The sequence below is a fragment of the Lepisosteus oculatus genome, chromosome 14, assembly GCF_040954835.1.
Source record: "Lepisosteus oculatus isolate fLepOcu1 chromosome 14, fLepOcu1.hap2, whole genome shotgun sequence".
Lineage (NCBI taxonomy): Eukaryota > Metazoa > Chordata > Actinopteri > Semionotiformes > Lepisosteidae > Lepisosteus > Lepisosteus oculatus.
Genome location: NC_090709.1, coordinates 30,265,046 through 30,282,404, shown reverse-complemented (window position 1 = coordinate 30,282,404; position 17,359 = coordinate 30,265,046). Strand labels below are relative to the sequence as shown.

The following is a 17,359-nucleotide window of genomic DNA, read 5'->3' as shown; positions in this document are numbered from 1 at the left end:
ACAAATCTGGGGAACAACATAAACACATAATCTAATGCGAGAGCTTTATCAAGTCTTCAGTGCTCCTCTCGTCTCAGTAGACCCCTCTCATATATTTGTGTACAGGTCAACTGGAGGTATACAGCTGATAGTAATTTAAGTAGGGAGCTGCATCACAGCATGTGTGGGCTGCAAATGGAAAAGTATAGGTTTATTCCATGCTGAAAATAGAGGTAAACACAACGTTTCAGCTGTGGAGCCTTCTTTGATTGTGACTCGAAATAAATCGTTACTTGTTCGTTTGATGTTAATTTATCTCCATCAAATATCTAAGAGTATCTAAACTCGACAGTTGCGCTCAGTAGAGAAAGACACTGCTCCAGGTGAGGCTTGAACTCACAACCTCGGCATGACTCTGCTGTGCACTGCTGTATAAGTACCGCGCGCTGACCGATTGCGCCACTGGAGCTGTGCACCTTCTGTTCTTCATACAGACTGACGGTGCAGAAACACAGGGTGAAAACGGTTTCGGTTGTGGATCCATCTCCACCTGGGGAAAAGGAACAATAAAATAGCAAGGAAAATACAAGAAAAGAAACTGAAAGAATTGTGCTAACAGCAAAGGGGGACGGAGGGAGGTGGTCGGACAAGTAAATCAGCCTGGCAGATTATTTGTATCGACATGTTTTGAGTCAATCAGCAAACAGATTTATCTTCATGTGCCTTAAACCGTGCAGTTTGTATCTTCATTGTAGATAGGTTTCTTCAGAAGTCCAGTAAACTGACAATAATGGAGAACTAGCTGACGCACCCCGTCGTGAAGACCCTCTGTAAAGTGATTACACGTTTCATTTTCAAGTCGCCTTCTTTACACGCAATTGCAGCCCGGACACTGAGAGAAAGCATGAGAAATGGCTTCAATTTCAATGTGAAAGCGCAGTACAGGTTCGATGGCTTCACATCTCCCATCAGTCAAATAAAATTGCAGTAAAGCGATCTAAATATGACTCTGAAGTACTGGGAAAGATGATTATTTTGAGCGTGCCTCCCAGGGTCTGCTACGAGGCTTAAGTTGGCTTCTTATTCGCCAGCTTCTTATGCGTGTTTTTCGTTCCACCTTAAATGGTGCTGCTGTGATGTTATGTCGCCTTTTGCCTGTAGATGGCTCTCTTCGATCAGTACTAATCCGGCTGGAATACTGCAGACATCTTCACTGAAAGGGAATATCCAAATAAATAGCGACTGTCCAAATTATATTTTTGTATGGAATATATTTCAGAAAATCGCAAACCAATTTTAAAAACTCACCACAACACGGATTTACACTGAGAAAAGGTGAATGCACTTTCTGCTTATTGCTACGGCCTTCCCCCCGATTATGAAAATGTCTCACAGTTCTGACACCGACGTGTGAAAGACAATGTAACAGACTATCAAAATCCTGAAGTCCAAGAAATTTTAAGGCACCAGTTTTTTAAATATGATCCTGGCATGTCAGAATACATTTCGAAAAAGTATGGCATGAATTGCACGAATTGCAATGGCACAAATTGTTGAGAATATCACTGACCTTGCCGATATTTGCAGGGGATACGAATGTTTTGCACATGTTGAACTACAACAAGTAAAAATTGAGCTCCTTAATCAATATCACCGGGAATGTCCAATAATGACGAACATCAGTAGCTTCAAGGAAACTTAGACTCGCACATGGAGTTTTATCTTCGAATGGAGGGTGGGAGAATTCATTTATACTCTCGTTGCTCATTAGCTAAACTATTTTAAAAATATGACACGGATTTGTTCGACTGCACCAGCTAGCTCTCCTCTGTCAATTGACAGGACTTTAGAAGAACATGTTCTCATACAACCAACATACAAATTACACATCTTAAGGAACATGAAGAGAAATCGTGTACTAAATAACATAAAACTGTCGCTGCAAATTATCACCAAGCTGTTTTATGTGTCTGACCACCTCTTTCCTACTTTGCAGCGAGCAAATCTTTCTGTTTCTTCATCGCAATTTTACTGTCTCTTTCCCCCATGTGGAGATGGATCCACAGCCGAAACTTTAGGTCAGTTCCTGTTACTCTGTCCGATTAAAAAAGCTGTATTAAAGGCACTCCCATCTCTGCAGGAACGTTATTGCTGCTCTCAACACAATATACTGCAGCCAAATGTGATAGCGATACTGTCACTGCCTGTGGGCCACGTGTTCCTGCTGTCAACCTATTATGTCATGTTCATCCACACCCAGAAACATTACTGCTGTAGCACAAGAGTTATATAGGCGCAGTCCATAGAGCAAGAATCTCTTAATCTCAGAACTGTGGGTTCAGCCCCCACATTGGGTCCCTCTGTGTCAATTTGATCCCCCAATCCTCCTAGCATGACCTGATGGCGTAACAGTGATACCCAGTACCCAGCGTAATTCAGCTTTCTTTCCACTTGATTCAGATTTTGATATGAAATCATCGGCCGAACAAGAGTTTGTCTAAATCGAGGGAGATCTGCTCACAAGCAAGTATTAAACACTTCAGCATTTTCTGTTCGAATACCACACTTTGTCAAAACACTGCCGCTTCTTAAGCTAATAAGTAACGGTTTTTGAGCACGCATTGTATTGTTAATGCTTATATTAAAAAAGCATAAATTCACATAATGGAATTTGGACTGAACAAAGTAGTCCAGCCCCTTTACAACATTACATACCCACTGATTAAAACTTAAAACTACAGCAGCAGGAGTAACAATAATGGCAACAACATGTTTGGAGTTGGCATTTCATTTATTCTGCGGAAACATCGTATCGGAATGAACTGCCCGAGATAAAAGAGTAATTGCGGCTCCAGATCGTTTTTACAGAGCATTGCATTGTTCTGTTCATGCTGACTACACGCTTTAAATTTGTCATTTACTGCAAGCGTTGCTTTTCCGGGTTTTTCTGAAATTCCTCGCATTTGAGCCAGCACTAAAATATTTAATTCCCGTCGCTGAATACATCGTGGAACCGGTATTTGCAACGGAATGCTGTCACACATGAAACCTTTTTGTTATTCGGTTCTGAAGTTTGAAAATGAAAATAAAACGGGGGTCACTTCATAGGCTTGAAAGAAGTCCAAGCAGCATAAAAACCTGCGAATTCTCACAAAGGCTGCACCTTTCTTCTGCTGCTGTTATAAATCTGCCTTAAACGTTTGAATGCATACCTTACTGCTGCTAACCACATTCACGTGTTTACGAAGCTTTTTTCTGTCCCTGTTTTTGCTAAGCAGTTTCTCCGTTTTCCTCGTACTGTGATTGTCAGTGAGCACAATAAGACTGAAACAGTGTAAAGGCAGGTAAAAAAAGACAGGGTAAAACGCCTGACTGTCGGAAGTGGGATTTGAACCCGTGCCTCTGTTTGGAGAGTGAAACACAAAGCTTAAAAGACACGAAGCTGTGAATTTGCTGTTTTAAACCGCTCGACTATCCTGAAAAAATGTGTGCTGATTGCACCAGTCGCATCCGATTTTCCGTAATTTTAGGACGATTGATACGACTGGACGAACACAATTTGTGGCGTTTAGCATGACATGGAAAACGGTAGCGGAGCATTCGGGTCCGGACTACCAGACTCAGAAACAGTTTTTACCCCCGCACTATCAAACTATTAAACTCCCAGCCTCTCTCACTCTCTCCTCACCTCTCACCTATGATCTGAAACTCACAGTGCCTTCTTTCTTACCAAAAACCCAAACACACATTGAAAATCTACCTCTCCCATACATGTCAAAAGCTCACTCCCCATCATTTCTATCCCTTTATTTCATTCTTTTGATGCATGTTTTTGCACATAACCTGTTACCTTTTTGTTGTTTTGCATACTGCCTGTTGTTGTTTTATGCACATCGGCTGTTGTCTTTCTTCTGTTATACAATTGTATTGTTGCTGTGTTTTTTTCTTTGTACTACTTATGTCCGAGAGCTAGCTAAATAGCATTTCGTTATACCTTATACCTGTGTATGAGTATAATGACAATAAACTTGGACTTGAACTTGAACTTGACATAGTCTTGCAGGCAGTATATTATTTTATCGTTTACTCGTATAAAAAAGCATGGTCTTCTCGTTCCTAAATCAGATTTTAAGTGCTTACGAACGTAACTTCCAACCTGGACTGACAGCTCACCCGATCTATTTGTGATCAGACCGTGGAGTCGGGGGCTGTACCAAGCGCACGTTCCTTCCCAATGCTGAGGCGATCATTCGGAAGATGGGTGTGAAGAGAGATAAGCTTTGTCGACTAAAAAACAAGGCAGGATATGCAGGAACACTAATCACTGGCGACAGTTATGTTCTCTTACTATTGAGATCCCTACATTGCGAGTTTTTTTAAGACTTTGAAACTGAAGGAAAGCGGTGACAAATGAAACAGGCACGGGTGGGGCTTGAACCCATGCTCTTCGGTTTACAAGACCGACGCCTTACCACTTGGCCACCGCGCCTTCGAGGAAGCATGGGAATAAGGTTGTTCAAATTATTTTTTTCTGAATCTGGTTTACATCGCCAAATGTAAACTGGAGGCAGCAACAACAATAAAAGGGATACTTGTCCTTAAACTCGGACGTGATGTTCTGCAGACTTGTGCACAATGTCCTGTTTTCTTGCAGTGTAGACATTTTGCTGTTCACGCTCCGCATTCATCTGCTTTGTGCGTTGTTAGTCCGCACCTGTAACATGTAATGCCAGCCGTCCCCTGTTCTTCTATTTCTCTAGCATGACTGCGTCCTGCTGCTCGGCTTTTGTTTGTAAATTTTGAGCGAGCGCCCCGTTCAGTGTCACTTTGTCACTGTGGTCAGAAAGCATTCTTGATTCTGCTTGAGCTGCTTCATGAATTCTAGCGACTGTAAGAGCTCTTTCTAAAGTCAGCCCTTCCTCCTGCAGCAATTTATAGTCTCTTAGGTGCACATTTTTCCACAAGTTGATCTCTTAACATGTCAGTTTCCAATACTCCAAAGTCACAAGATTTAGCCAGTTCTCTTAGTGCAGTCACAAAAGCATCAACAGATTCGTCCTGAGACTAAGTTCTCTGCCTAAATTTATGCCGTTCCAAAACCACTTTTCTCCGCGGTGTAAAGTAAGCGTCTAAGGCAGCTACAGTCTGTTAATGTGTACCTTTTTCTCCAGGGAGGTTGGCGAAAATCCGCTGCACGGGAGCCCCGATACTAAAATCTGCAGTGTTCTGCTCGCTTTGAGTCCGTCAAGCACTCATCTCTCGTCGCCATAAATGTTGTGTATCTAAATTTAGAGACGTTTTTATATTATTTTAACTATTTTATTAACTACACAGATCACGCCCTTACACCATATATTCCCGCCTTCTACTCTCTCGTTCTGTTGTCTGGCGATGTCTACTCACTATACTACATTTAGCATGACTTCTTGTTGCAGTTGAGCTCAAAGCTGGAGATGATCTCCATATTCTACCGCACTATCTAGTCCGAAACGTAGTACACAGTACATACTTTTTTAAGTGAACTCAGGTTGTTAAAAAATTAAACCAGCGCCCTGTCACAGAAACGTACCCCAGTCTCCAGCGCAACAAGAGGGGGTACTCAGCACTGTACTAACGAGGAGCGCTTGTCTGCTGCTGAGCGTCAGCTCTGTTTACTGTCAGCAGTCATTGCCTCATTTCCAAAGACTTTTTCACCTGCTCTCAGCTTTTAAAGACAGTCATAAACGCTCAAGAAGTAATTCATGTCAGTTGGAAGTCTGTTTCTGTTGTCTCAGCTCTTGATAAAGAAAAGCCGTGCGTGGGAGACTCCCTCTCTGAAGAAGTTTGCCGTCACCTTGCGAGGGAGAAGAGCCATCAATCACCGAGGCAACCACTGAGACAGTTAACATTAAACACGTGAAATGCGAGATGTTGTGATTTGTTTCCCGCTTAAGGCTTCTATCGTTTCTACTCTAACGAGAAAGACCTCTTTATTAGAAGTGAGATTTTAACAAACGTCTCCAGGGTTAACTGCGACCTGAACGCAACGCCTTAGACCACCAGTCATCTTGCCTGTGGTACTTAGAGCAGCGCTCAATAAAAATGATCAGAAACCGAAAGCGCTTCTTATGCGGATCAGTATATTCCGATTCCACTGGTTCTGCAGAAGAAATAAGAAAAGCCGAACTCAAAGCACTGTGTTGCCATTACGGGTACTCTGCAGCTGCTTTAAGATCTACTCACACCGTGTTGCCATTAAGGCTACCTAGTTAAAAAAAAAAAACTTATCGTCATCTTTTTGAACGTGATTATTAGACACCCGTTAAATCTCCACCGAGGTTTCTTGAGAGATCGTTCAGCGAGCGAGTATTAAAAAACTACGTCGCTTCCAACCTCTGCTGTCACTGTAAACTCGGACGTGATGTTCTGCAGATGTGCAGTGTGCCTTTCCTCTTGTCGTATTCAAGAGTACTCACTGTGTGAGCTCCTCACTGCGTGTTCTGTACTCTACTGTGATTTAATTTAGATGATTACGTGAGTAGAGTGACAAGATCTACTTGAACATTTTCGGTTTGTGAAATGAAACGCTAAATACACTACTGTAAATACAAGTAATGGACATTTAAAATAACCACAGTACAGCTAGAAGAGTGAAAGATAAAAGACTATTTAGAATGACATTCACAATAGACTTAAGAACGGCACAACCGTCCAAACAGGGACTTGAACCCTGGGCCCTCAGATTAAAAGTCTGATGTTCTACCGACTGAGCTATCCAGGCTCTGAAAGCAGGTCGACACTGTCGGGATCCTCGCAAGTCACCTGTCTCTTGTTCCGAAGAGCAGTCATACCTGACCCATCTGGAATGACCACTGACAGACTTTATCATGAAGCGACGGCACCACGCCCAGTAGAATGAGTGAGAAATACAGCATGACATGGGGAGGTAAGGGGCTCCTAAAATCCATCTTTCCTCACATTACTGATTTTTTTCAATAGCATTTAACCTTTTTTCACATTCAGATTTTTTTCTCATTTAATAAAATCTTTTAATCAACAACATTAAAAAGAAAACAAATGGAACGTTTTTTGGAACAATAATTAAAAAAATATTTCAATGACTTGGTTGTATACGTGTGCACACCCTTTATAAAGGGAGTTGCAACAGTGCTGAAATTTAAAGAGCATTTCTGTAGAGAAAACAGCCTTGATGTTAAGCTTAGGGAGCCTGTCTTTTCGAAATTCTATTTCTTAACACCTTGCACAGCCCGACAGACTAACAAATATTTGTTGGAGAAATTGGCTCACACACCGGAAGACACTAACGTTTATTTATGTTAGAGTATGTGAATAAAAGTTTAACCGAAAAAGTTTGTAATTGTGATTTTGTTAAAATTCAATAAATCGTCTATCAACAGTTAGAATTTATTAAGAAATTGTTTTATTTCATAAACTATAAGGCAATTCAGAGAGTTTATTGGTCATATCCTTTGCTTATGTTCTTTTAACTCTAGAGTTCAGGATCCAAACCCAGCTGCGGACGATTGTGTTTCTTGAATCTCTTGTAATCATCAAAAGTCGATGTGTAGTCCTTCAGTACTTTCTCGAGTTGTGCCATGGATATTTTATACGATCAATACTTGTCATGCTCTTTTGCATTTTCCTTAACAAATGGAAAAAGTTCAAAGTGTGTTTATGGAGTGTTTCACATCTACACGAAAGCACTTGTAACAGTACAGGACACGCAGTGAGGAATTCGTGAAGCTTTCAGTTTAGTGCGGAGTTCAGAAGGAGGATTCGCTCGCTGAATGATCTCTCAGGAAATCCCGGGTGAGTTTCAACAGGTGTTTTCTGCAACAGCCACAAGTGTGAAGCAATATCTGGATTTCCTGAATTTGAACTAAATTATTAGTTCAAATAATTTAAGATTTAACAGAACTAAATGAGGTACATTTAAAACAGCAGCGCAACTCTGCAGCACGTCGAGTGTGCCTGCATTTAATTGTGTAAACCTGGCTCTCTCTGAACACGAGCAAAGAGTTCTCACTCAACAGAAGATTGCGATGTGAATATAAAGCACCTGGAGATGCCAGGGATTGAACCAGGGACCTCATCCATGCAAAGCATGCACTCTACCGCTGTGCTACATCCCCAATGGAAAAGGTAATGGAACAGACTTGTCCAGATGCTCACTGATCACAATCCACCACTCACGACGAATGCCTGCAGTTTCCCACTTTCGCGTTTCCTCTACTATAGAGTAAATGCATGGGAATGAAGAAATAAGGAAGGAAAAATAATCGCATTGAAGCTTCAAGAGACTGGGCACAAATTAATCTATTATTTTTGTATCCAGTCACACGTGCGACGGTGGTTAATTCCCAGACGGGGAAGTGCTTTTTTTCTACCTCCTTACTCGACTGTCTTTCAATTCTGTTTTATTTGAAACTTTTTGCATCTTTTAAGTGCTCTTGATTCAACTATGCATGTTTGCAGTGCGCCGAGACCTGAGAATGTTGCACTTTTGCGCTCATTCTTAGGAACTTGTGGATTTTTGATGAAATTTATTCCTAATTATGCAGACATATCAGAACCTCTTAGAAAACTAACGAGGAAAAGACAGAAGTGGGAATGGACATCGGAAACTGAGAAAGCCATTGCCGAGTTGAAAAGAGCACTTGTAACTGAACCATGTCTGGCATACTCCAAACTAGATGCACCACCAGTAGTGATCAGTGACGCGAATCCTTTAGGACTTGGAGCAGTATTGCTACAAAGACAAGAAAATAGACAGAACAAACCAGTGGCATATGCAAGTCGCTCACTTACCCCAACAGAAAGGCATTACTCACAAATAGAGCGTGAAGCCTTGGGTTGTGTTTGGGCAGTGGAACATTTTAGGACATATTTATGGGGAGGCAAGTTCACACTTCAAATGGATCATAAACCCCTCATTTATATGTTCAATCCCAAAAAGGCAACATTGTTACCACCCAGGATACAAAGACTTGGATTGAGATTATGGCCTTATGATTACAAAATTGAACACATAGTAGGGAAAACCAATGTCGCAGACTCATTGTCACGTCTTCCTTTACCAGACACAGAAGACACTGGTTATGAAGACACCTATGTTGATAGAGTGCTTTCAATCAGCACTTATGAACTGCATGCACTGACACTTGAGGAACTTAAACAAGCAACAAACGAAGATGACACATTGAAATTGTTGATGTCCATAGTGGAAAAAGGACAATGGCCTAATCCAATTCCAGACGAACTGCAGCCATACCACAGGTGTAGGTTGGAGTTATCTACATATGATGGACTGCTTTTAAGAAGACAGAGGATTGTGTTACCGAAAACAAAAATCAGACAAGCACTGAAAATAGCACATGAGACTCATCACAGTGTAGCTCGTACAAAACAGTACCTGAGAAGCAACTTTTACTGGCCCAACATGAACAGTGATGTTGAAAGACTAATCAGGAATTGTTCCACTTGTGTGTTGAATCAGCCATTGCAGGAGGATCAACCTCTCCAACCACTTGAATTACCACCAAGGCCTTGGACAAAATTGGGCATTGCCCTGGTAGGTCCCATTCAGAATGAATACATATTGACTGTCATAGACTATTATACTTCTAAACCTGAGGCGGTTGTTGTATCAGACATATCTTCAGCCACAGTTATTAGAGAGCTGATGAACATCTTTGCACGATTTGGTTATCCACTAGAGGTAGTAACAGATAATGGCAGGCAATTCATAGGACAGTTGTTTGAATCATTTCTGACTATTGTGGAATTAAACTTGTGGAATTAATCGTGGAATTAAACACATCCGTGCATCACCTTACTATCCGAGATGTAATGGCAAAATTGAAAGATTTCAAAGATACCTGAAAAAAGCTTTAAGACACTCAAAGACACTCGCTATGTGTTATTGAGAAACACCTCTTGTAACTCCTTTGAGTTAGTGAATGTGGAAGATGGCTCAAAAATAATGAGAAATGTAAAACATCTTTGAACACTCCTCCATTGGATCTTGATTTTGAATCTGCAGAAACACAAAATGCTGAGAATACAGGACTTTCTGACGTGCAGGAAGTGCCGAGTCCTCAGACAGTGGAGAGTACATCCGTAGGAAAGCCAGTAACTTTACCCAGTAGTAAAGTAACAACCATTAGTGGCAGGGTTATCAGGAAACTGGCTCATTACAGAGACATTTAAAAATACAGGACTTGCATAGCTCTCCAAATGTTAAATTGCCCTATTTTGTTTGTGTTATCTATGTAGATGTTGCTTAGACTGCTAGAAATGAGGTGATATTTAGAAGTGACTTAAGTAGAAATTGAACTAAAATTTGAGTTGGTACGTATAGAAATTGTTGTAAAAAAGATGAATGTATTGAATAGAAATGAAAGGGTTTATATACATTTTGTTGTAATAGTTAATAACCGTTTACTGTGTGTTGATATAAAATTGTTACAATTGTATGATAAAGTTATAGACTTTAAAAATAACAAAGGAAGGGATGTAGTATAGTGAATAGACATCGCGAGACAACAGAACGAGATAAGCTACTGGACACACCTGCCCCTCCTCACACAGACCGTGGAAAAGCCCCCGAGTGGGAGGGCTCTCTCTTCCTCCCAGGAGCTCTTGGACACGACGCACAGACAAGGCGCGGGGAGCCGCCGCCTGCAAACACGGCTCCAGGCAGGACTCCACTCCGCAGGAGCCGCAGAGCAGAGGAGATGGGAGCAGCTTATCTCCTGTGCAGAGACCTGAGCTGTTGTTGCTGCGGACGCTGTTTTTTTTCTTTTCACGGGGTAGGAGTGAATGTTGAGTTGCCCTTAGAAATGAAGCAGAGCACTTCAACGGCACGGGTGTGTGTGTGCGTGCGCCCTGGTGATTCTGGGAGACAGATCGAACCTGGGCTAAAAGAAAGGGGGCTTAGCCCTCTTGCATTTGCTAGATCGAAGTTGTACAACCCATTTGTATCTGCTAGGCAGCGCAGTCGTTGTGCACAAAGAACGCTTTGAAAAGTGTCAAAAGCAAGTCATTCCGAGTTGGTCGTTTGTGTTTTCCGTTCAGACGCGAAATGCTGAAATGATCTCTCGGCTCCTCGGTTGTCATTTCTGCTCTGTAAAGGAATCACAGTACGCGTCGGCTTCCAGCACGGTGGGTCAAGACACGATGCCTGGGGTCAGAGAGGGCGATGTCTTCCTTGTTAGTATAGTGGTGAGTATCCCTGCCTGTCATGTGGGAGACCGGGGTTTGATTCCCCGACGGGGAATCGCTCTTCTTCTACCTCCTTAGAGAAAGGACTGCCTTTCACTTCTCTGTATTTTCTTTCACAGCGCTGTGCAGCTTTTCATTGCTCTTGCTTTCCTGTTCCTGATGGTAGCGGTTTACAGAACAGAAAGTCCTCATGAGACATACCCTCAAACTCATATCTAACATAAACGAGTGAATTGGCCAAATCGATTACAGACTCACCTAATTGCAATGAAAAGCATCTGCTCATCTTAACGCGCTCTACCAGTGTACTTTTGAAACCATCCGCCATTTCAATAATTCTATGAGTGACTGTGTCTTTCAGAGGGGGCAGCAGGTCGAGCTGTTTAGCAGCTTTTTTTCACACATAATACGTGTCAGCTCTTTTGTTAACAGTAAATAAGGGTGTTCAAAAAAAGTGTCTGTTTATTAGGTGTAAAAATTCCTTAACGTCTTTGATTCTGTCATCAAAGATAAACTGCAATCAGCAAAGATAAAAGGATAATAATCTTTGCATACTGCCCTGTCTTTCTCACACCTGAAGAAGGCTCCACAGCCGAAACAGTGTGTTTCCTTTCTTCTCTTTTCAACATGGAATAATCCTTTACTTGTTCCTTTGCAGCCTACGCATGCTGACGCAGCTACCCACCTGATATATAACATTCCTATAATCACAACTATGAATTTCCACTGTGGGTATTACATGTCACAACGCAGAAATGCAACAGTGACGTGTCGTAATTACAAATGTACATGATAAGTGATTTTGTCTCTCCTACCTTAGTGTCGGAATATTAAGATGTTCTGGTGACAAGGAAGGAGGGAAAAAGTAAATCAGCAGAAGGGGTGCTATTTTGTTGACTGTTAATCCTTACATGTTCATAAGGTCATATTTAAAAAATGGTACAGTAAATTTTCTTATACTTAATGATTTTCATAATTTGTCACATTACCTCAGTGGCAGAATTGTGAGACTATTTAATAATCAGGAGGGAGGGTCATAGCAATAAGCAGAAAGTGCCATCACCCTTTGCTCATCTTTGGTTAACCATATTCTCACAAGCCATGTTCTAAATGTCCCATTGTAGACTGCTATATTAACATTTCTTGCAAAATGCAAGATTTTGAGACTTTTAATAATCAGAAGGCAAGGTCGTGGTAAATATGCAGAAAATGCCAGTGAATGAATGGTTTGCTTTTGTCTTATTTACTTGTCGTCTAACATGCCAGTTTGTGTTATTGTGAGTTTTGAAAATTGGTTTTCGATTTTCTTAAATGTGTTTCATACAAAAATGCAATTTGGATAATCATTATGTACATATTCCCCTTTACTGAGGCTATGTCCAGTAATCCACTCGGATTAGTATTTTTAAAAATAACTATAGAGAGCCATCTACAAGCGAAAGGCGGCATAACATCACAGTAGCATCTTATAAGGTGGAACGAAAAACGCGAATAAGAAGCTGCCGAATAAGAAGCCAACTTCAGCTTCGTTAATGCAGCAGGATTGGGTGAGGTAAGGTGGAAAATATTTCTTCCTCTGCATCCTAACATTTTTGTAGTTGTTCCAGGACTTCTCGCCCCAGATAAAGCTGCCAATACATCACTTGTTTCTACTCCATCAATATCAGCAGTGTTATCGGTACTAAGCTCCACAGCCGAAACATTGTGTTTCCTTTCTTCTCTCCGTGAAAGTCGATTCGATTTGTCAGCGAAACCGAAACTTAACCCTTTTTATAATTGCAGGAAATGCGAGTGTTTAACACGTGTCAGAATCACCAGGAATGTCCAATAAAGACCAACATTGCAACCCCCCAGAAAACCATATTCACCCATGAAAAATGATCGTCGAATGGCTGGCGGGATACATCATTTATACTCCCGTTGCATTGTGTGGCGGGGGCTCCGTGTCCCCTGAGCGGGGCTGGAGGATCGTTTATTTGCAATTCTTTGGAAAGGAGCTTCTTTCGAAATCAATGCGTGCCTGGATGTTCGCGAACGTGCTCCCTTGTGTTGGCTTGTCCCGCACTGGAAGAGCACAAGGCAAGTCTTCACAAGACAAAAACCTCCAGTGCACAGCACACTGAAAACATTTTTTGGCTGGCGCGTTTTATTTCAAAACAGAAACAGCACCAGTCGAACAAGTCGGCCAGATGCACAGAGCCTCCGCCCTCTTGTGGCTCCTTCTTGCTGCCTTTCCGCTGCCCCGGCGGGCGGCGAGGAGGAAGCGCCGTTTCCTACACATCTGCAGTCGCCATGCGCATTCGCAGCATGTCCCGGGACGCAATTCGGCCTCATTTGCATAACACCAGACCGGCTACGCAAGCTCGCATCGTGCGCCTGCCACACACCGAACAAACACCGGAGCCTTTTCAGCAATTTCCAAAAAACGGGCCTGCTCGCCTGCCCACAAGGCTCCATCTCTTACCCGCTCTCCAGAGCCTGCTGTCTTCTGTGCTGTTCTCTCGGCACCGCTGCAGCGCACACAACTCCTGCAGCGCGGGGAGAGAGTTTCCACGCTCCGCCGCAGGGAAGGCTCGCTCCGTGCGCACACGTCCTTTCAATGCCAGTTCAACAAGTGCTCCGCATTAGCAGCGTCGGGGCTCCGGCGTGTCGCACCTCACCTCACCTCGCACAGCCCCCTCCTTGAATGTCTGGCGCTGGGCATGCCCCGCTCTCCTCCACCTTATCTTATCGCGTGTGACCACCGACAATGGCCACAATGCCGGGGAATGGCACCTGTAAAGTGTTAATTGGGGCACAGGACAGCCCGTCTCGTCTCGGGGTCTGGCTTCAAAGACAATACAGCAAACACAGCGGGGCGGGGGAAGAAGACGACATGACACATGCAGGTACATTCAGCTCCAGCGGGAAAGAGTCATTTGTCGGTCTTTTCAAGTGCTGGGAGCCGAGTAATCCTTCGCTTGTATCGTTTCTCCCCGATGACTAGATCTCACCCTGCGACTCTTGACTGGGCTCACCCACGGCAGCCCAGCAGGTGTGAGCCTAGCCGGCACCCGGATGGGAGATTCCCCCCGGAAAAGCTCAGGTTGCTACTGCTCCTGCAAGAGGTGTGACTGGGACCAGTAGGGAGCGCTCACCCTGCGGTCTGTGTGGCTTTCTTATGCCCCAGCATCCTGATGGCGACACTCTGCTGCACAAACAGGCGCCGTCCTTCGGGGAAGGCGTAAAACTGAGGTCCCGACCCTCCATGGCCATTAAGAAATCTCTCAAAAAGAGACGTCGGGGGTGTCACTCTGGTGTTAGTGTTCCCCTTTACCAATCAGTCGGAGTCTCCTCCTAATCCCCGTCTCATATGTAACAATCAATGACAAGGCCCCCCTGTCCCGCGATATTGTACTTGTCTCCTGGCCGCTTGCTGGCGCCGTGAGATTTAGTACTCGCGCAAGAGACCGGGGGCAGAGCGCGAACGCGGTCACCCGCCCCCCACAAAGTGTGCGCTCCAGGTTCCCTCTCGGGGCTCTGCAACACAGCGGAAAGGCAGCGAGAAGGAGCCTCTTGCTCTGACGCCGCAAGGCCACAAGAGGGCGGAGGCGCCGCGCGCCCGGCCGACGTGTTGGACTGTTGCGCTTTATGTGCTGAAATAAACACGCGACAGCCCAGAAATGTTTTCAGAGTGCTGTGCACTGGAGGTTTTTGTCTTGTGAAGACTTGCCTTGTGCTCCTCCTTGCAGTTTGTTTGTTCTCCTCCAGTGCGGGACAAGCCAACACAAGGGAGCACATTCGCCAACATCCAGGTACGCAATGCGATTTGGAAAGAAGCTCCTTTCCAAAGAGTTGCACACGAACGATCCTTCAGTCCCGCTCGGGGGGCACAGAGCCCCAGCCACACACAGCTTCAAGTAGCGAGTCAGGCGCCATGGCTTTCGCTTGCGGCCACACCACCCTGAATGCGCCTGATTTCGTCTGATCTCGAAAGCTAAGCGGAGTTGGGCCTGGGTAGTACTTGGATGAGAGACTGTCTGGGATTACCAGGTGCTGCAAGCTTTTGCTCTCTCGGCCAGCAGGGGTCACCGTTGGTGCCTTAGGCTTTGGGAGGAAAACCTGGAGGATGGAAAGGTGATCTATAGCCTCATCTCTAGAGATGTTTTGTTGCTATGGCATGTGTTTGACCCATATAAAAAAAAACCCGTTTGTAAAACGAATATCGAAGCTGCCTCTAAATCTGCAAATGAAGATGAGTCGATAAACCACTTGTTTTTCGTGTAACTATACATATATTCATTTATTACTGATTTCATTCATTGAGCAGGGATACAATAGAGGTACAGCCATTCACTGTTTGACATGTCTGCACTGGTACAGAACCTAGCAATCAGAAAACGGGTGAAACTGTCTTGAGAATTAGCATACAGTACCGAGGCCCCCATGACCAAATAAATTGGCCTTAATAATGCAGACTACAGCAAAACGACTGACTTTGAAAAGGGAATGAATGTCCGGAAGGAGTAGTGTAACCAGCTTGAAATGCTTCTCCGGACCTCTAACTAAAAGAAACTGGGAACCAGCAGTGGCTTTCGAACTGGGATCCTATCGCAGCACGTGGTGTCATAGCTCTTCCGTATCCGATATTGGACCAAGCACATCAGGGGAGAGCGCGAACGCAGTCCCCCACTACCAGAAATAATGCAGTCGAGATTCCCACATTTGGGGAATTCGCAGGGGTCAGCACAGCCGGAGTGCAATGGCCGAGCCTCGCCCTGGGTGAATCGATTTTTTAAGAACTTTATTTTCTTTTCACAAAAAAATACAGGACATCACAAATTAGAAAGCTTTACATTAATATACATACTTAAAACAGTATATATGATCACATCTCATTACATTTTGACACGGTACCAGTTACATAGCAACAATTTTTTTTTCTGGTGTAAATCACATTCTTTACTTAAACATGATAATGTTTTTCACAGTTTCTTGAGATATTGACCTATGCTCTCTATATCCCACAGATTTTCTGCTTCCTCCCTCCTCCCTCTCCACAGATCTCTGAGGTAATAGTTCTCTTGGGTGATGAACAGGGCCAGGCTACCTGCTGCCTTGACTGGGACCTCGATGCCTTTGAACAGCCCCATGTTCCTCACTCTCCACAGGGCGTCTTTCCCACTGTTCACCACGGCCCAGATCCTGTCAAACACGTCAGGAGGAAGTTTGACAGGAGAGATGCCGTTGTAGTGGCAATGCTTGTTAATAAGACAGAATTAAGCGGTGGTATGCTGTCCTAAATGAGGCCCCATCTCACCTTCCATCTCTGTGGTGCAGCCACAGAGAAAGTATTCATGCAGGCTGATTTAAGATGTTTTCTTTTGATAAGGGACAGCTCCCAGATGGGGATGCACTTAGCTAAGCCTGGCTATCATGATCAATGGTCATCCATTGGCGCCTATCTGTCTAGGGAGTGCCAAATGGACATCTGGACTGCATTCCTAAGTGTCAAGAGTAAGTGACTCATATCTCACGCAGGGCGTGGTAATACCACGTGGGTCTCCAATGCCCGCCAAACTCTCAACCAATCAGCACACACCTGTGTCTTGGTCAAAAAGTGAGCGCAAGCTCAGATCGGGGCTCTACTTGGCCATTGTCGCACATCCTCAGAGACAATCATGTGACAACTGCTGTTGTCTGCAAAGGGACTTGGACTTTGTTATAAGCGCAAGGCCGAGGATCCCGTACGTACTCAGAATTCAGAAAGCTTTTAAGCGCAGGAGGCGCCCTATCCCCGCTCGCTCGCTCACTCCCCTGTTCACACGTGCAGTGCGGCTTGTCCGTCTGTTTATTTGTCAGCTTTGGCGAGACACGGGTGCTTGTGTATTAGCGTGAGCGTTTTTTATTCTGATCAGGAACAGTTTTACAAGTCCGCAAAAGATCGAGGAAAGGTTTATCGCCAGCTGAAAAGAGACACAGCGCTTCGGCTGTGGAGACTTGTTCGGCTGGCGTTCGGAGAGTCGCGTTTTTCAGAATTGTATTGAGATCGTTTTCCACAGAGCTCAGATGTCAAAGCACAGCAGCAGCTCTCCACAGCGATCCTCTATAGCGCCCTTTCTCCCGCAGCTCCGTCCTCATTGGAAGGAAGCAAGAGTGAAAGGCTGAAGTGAAATAG

General features: G+C 44.0%; 4 non-coding genes and 1 pseudogene across 4 annotated transcripts; 1 reads left to right on the top strand and 4 right to left on the bottom strand.

Annotated features, from left to right (window-relative positions):
- Nucleotides 1-354: 354 nt before the first annotated feature.
- Nucleotides 355-448, bottom strand: trnai-uau (transfer RNA isoleucine (anticodon UAU)). Its single transcript has 2 exons — nucleotides 411-448; nucleotides 355-390 (listed from the first exon to the last, which is right to left on the bottom strand). It is a non-coding gene; the product is annotated as a tRNA-Ile (tRNA).
- Nucleotides 449-4,396: 3,948 nt separating this feature from the next.
- On the bottom strand, nucleotides 4,397-4,468 carry trnat-ugu (transfer RNA threonine (anticodon UGU)). The gene has a single exon. It is a non-coding gene; the product is annotated as a tRNA-Thr (tRNA).
- A 2,198-nt stretch (nucleotides 4,469-6,666) lies between these two features.
- trnak-uuu (transfer RNA lysine (anticodon UUU)) lies at nucleotides 6,667-6,739 on the bottom strand. The gene has a single exon. It is a non-coding gene; the product is annotated as a tRNA-Lys (tRNA).
- An 8,388-nt stretch (nucleotides 6,740-15,127) lies between these two features.
- On the top strand, nucleotides 15,128-15,246 carry LOC138218727 (5S ribosomal RNA; annotated as a pseudogene).
- A 599-nt stretch (nucleotides 15,247-15,845) lies between these two features.
- LOC138243596 (U1 spliceosomal RNA) lies at nucleotides 15,846-16,010 on the bottom strand. The gene has a single exon (XR_011192251.1). It is a non-coding gene; the product is annotated as a U1 spliceosomal RNA (small nuclear RNA).
- Between the last annotated feature and the right edge of the window lie 1,349 nt (nucleotides 16,011-17,359).